Source organism: Triticum dicoccoides, chromosome 7A, assembly GCF_002162155.2.
Source record: "Triticum dicoccoides isolate Atlit2015 ecotype Zavitan chromosome 7A, WEW_v2.0, whole genome shotgun sequence".
NCBI classification, from domain to species: Eukaryota; Viridiplantae; Streptophyta; class Magnoliopsida; order Poales; family Poaceae; genus Triticum; species Triticum dicoccoides.
Window position 1 is genome coordinate 635,449,966 of NC_041392.1, and position 3,575 is coordinate 635,453,540.

General features: G+C 54.9%; 1 pseudogene; it reads left to right on the forward strand.

Moving 5' to 3' along the window:
• Positions 1 to 426: 426 nt before the first annotated feature.
• LOC119333747 lies at positions 427 to 3,250 on the forward strand (annotated as a pseudogene).
• Positions 3,251 to 3,575: the final 325 nt, after the last annotated feature.

Below are 3,575 nucleotides of genomic sequence, written 5' to 3' on the forward strand. Positions count from 1 at the left end.
TTAATTATCATATTTGCTTTGAGATCTATTTTTATTTTCTTTTATTTTCATATCTATTATTTCAAAAACCCAAAAATACCTTGCTGCACTTTTTTATTACTTATTTTATTTTGTGTTTTATCAAGATCTATTATCCAATCTACACAATTTTTATCCCGTCAACTTGACAATTTCTGGCATCGTTACCTATAGAGGGATTGACAACCCCTCATAAGCGTCGGGTTGCAAGTATTTGTTCTTTGTGTGGAGGTACCGTTTACATAATGTTCCTTGGTTCTCCTACCGGAATTATATATTGGTTTCATAACCGAGAAAAATACCTACCGTAGCTGTGCTGCATCATCCATTCCTCATACCGACGTAGTTCAAGCGACATCACGCTTCTCCCCCGCCGTTCCCGCCATTCTCCTCATCGGACCAATCGCCATGCCGCCGAAGAAATATGTTGCCCCTCGCATCGCTGATGCCACCCAACCGAAGCAGAGGAAGCCGAGGGTGCCGCTGGAAAGACCGCCGAGCGTGACCAACGCCGAGTGGAGTGTGGACGTTCAGTGCCAGGAGGCGGTGGCGTCGGCGGAGCAGGCAGAGGCGTCTCGTGCGGGGATGATGAACCTGTCGCCCGGCCACGGCCCACATGCCACGTGGGGGAGCCAAGCGAGTGTCGCGTCGCCGGCCAACCTCTCGCCGCCCCCACCGCATTGGGGGTACGCCCCATCGCCTGGCTACTCGACGGTGATGCGCATGGTGGGTTCAACCCCAACATCACCTTCCCGCATGGCGTGCCGCCGCGTGCCTCGCCCTCCGGCCTCAACCCCGACCAACGCGCTCCCTCCCCCGCATTCACTGCCGGCCTCAACACCTAGTACATCTACTAGCCGCCTACGTACTCAGCCTTGCCTGCGCCTCCTCTGCGCCGGGGCACCCTGCCGTTTGGACATGGTTCGGCGCCACAGTTCAATAACACCGGCACCGAAATGGATGAGATCATCACGAGCGGCTCGGTCTCCGCCGCTTCCTGCCCTGGGTTCCACGCACAAGACGACACGATGGACGCCGACATGGATGACGATCTCGACGACGCCGATGAGGAGGGGGAGGAGAAAGAACAGGCGGAGCAGGAGGCGGAGCCGGCACCAACGATGAAAGGGAGGAAGAAGAAGAAGGCGGCCAATGCCAGGCCGGGCGAGCCTCGCGTCAAGTGGACATCGAAGGAGGACGAGTGCCTCGCCGAAGCATGGAAGACAGTCAGCATCGACTCGATCACCAGCGTGAACCAGAACACCGATACGTACTGGAGAAGGATCAAGCCGGCGTTTGACGAGCGCAAGTTGGTCGACCCCTACTTTGCCACCATCCACATGGAGCGTGGTGACACAGCCATGTCAAATCATTGGGCGATCATCCAGGTGCCCTGCAACAAATGACATGGGATTGTAGAGGAGGCCGCGGCTCGCCCGAAAAGCGGCTCCAACATCGAGGGTCAGGTATGCCCAGCCCGTCGGCTCAACTCTTTTTCGCCGTGCACTTCACCGACTCTTGTTCTTCGGCTGTGTAGATGGTTCGGATGTTCAACATGTTTCTCCAGGACAACAGCGACGACCAAGAGTTCAAGTTCCCTCACGTGTTCTCCAGGATCGAGTCGTGCGAGAAGTGGAGGGAGGTTCGGCTCACCCTTGCCAAGGCCAAGGAGACGTACAAGCCGGACGCGCCTACCCTGGGACGACGGATGGGCGCCCTGATGGCAACAAAAGATCCAAGATGGCAAGGGACGTGGCACCTGCTGCCGAACGGTTGCAATCGTCAATCGAGCAGTGCATCGTCGACGCCAAGAACAGCGCCGCAAAGAGGGAGGAGAAATCCGACACGCGCTGGTCGGCTTTGATGACGAAGCAGGACGTGAAGCTTGACCTTCTCAGGACCAACGTCACCGCGAAGAAGAGGAACACCGACCTGACGTTCTTGATGTCGGCAGACATGTCGAGGATAGACGAGCAAGTCAAAGCGTGGTGCCTGGCGAAGCGCGGACTCATCCTGAACCAGATGTGCGGGCCGGCTTCGACCACCACCCCTAAGCCCACATCAACACTATACCTGGCCAAACGGGCCGGCCCGGCACGGCACGGCCCGGCCCGCCGTAAATGTGCCTGGCACGGCACGGCCCGTCTCGGCACGAATAATAACCGGGCCGTGCCGTGCCGGCCCACGGGCGGGAGCTAGCAGCCCAGGCACGACACGTAGTCTACATGGGCCGGCACGCGGCACGCCCAGGCACGCCGGCCCGTTGGAGGACGCTGGGCCGTCTGGCGCGATTTTTTTCTTTTTCTTCGCAATACCTCTAAAAACTGCAAAAAAAGGCCAAAAAAATTAGAAAATTGCAAAAATCTGGTAGACTATTATGTGAGATAAATCTAGAGTTTTATTAGCACATATACATCATTAAAACTCCCATCTAAAAGAATAAAAGAATACAAGACATACTCTATAATTACAAAAGGATAAAAAATACAAAGACTACACTATAACACTACTACTACTTAGATTCAAGCACTAACAAAATACGCATACACTATGAAAATATTAAACATATTAGGGTATTCGGTATTTATATAGGACATATATATTTATATTTTTCAAAAAAACATAAACGGGCCGTGCCGTGCCGGCCCGCGTGCCTAGCCTCCAGGCCCAGGCACGGCCCATGGCGTGCCGCGTGCCGGGCCTGGCCCGTTTAGCCCGGGCCGTGCCGTGCCTGGGTCGTGCCGGGCCTGCGTGCTACCGGGTCGGCCCAGTTAGCACGGCCCGTTTGGCCAGCTATAATCGACACCAATGCCGAGCCCAGCCCGAGCAATGAAGCCACGCCGCCGACCACCAGCCCGAACGCAGAAGCCACGCCGACGCCGAGTACACCGACGCCGAGCACGCCGACATCGGCCAGTCTCACGCAAGAGGAGCCCGCCGTTTGATGTGTTCCTTTGTCTACGCGCCCTTTCTTTTGATCGCCGAACTTTCGTCTATGTTTGATCGCCGAAGTATGGCATGGTGATCGCCGAACTGTGTCATAATGATCGCCGAACTTGTGGCGCTTTTTGGCTGCGGGAAAGACAAGTTTGAATTTATGGGCGTCTGGGGGCCGAAACCTGGGGGCGCGGCTGGGAACTGGATCGCCCCCAGGGCGAAAAAACCGCCGGCGCATACGCCAAAACGCGATCGCCGGGTGCGTTGGGGGGCCGAACGAGTGGAGATGCTCTAAACATACACACATAAAATCACTCCTATAAACTCATGCACACACCATACCCCTATAAGCATCTTTTTCTTCTTGAATACGACCCCTGTAAGCACCTCCGAGTGCTGAACCGGAGCATCATCTTGAGATTGACGAAGTCGCCAAAGACGTCTTCGTAGTCAAAGGTTAACGTCTCTTTCCACTGAACGCACATCACCAGACGATGTAAAATAAATCCAGGAAAATGTGAGCACCAGTGTAAGTCAGGACTTGAACCCTGATGGCTTGAAATAAATTTAGGAAAATGCGATCACGCCCCTACGACACCGTTGCAACACCTCCCATCACC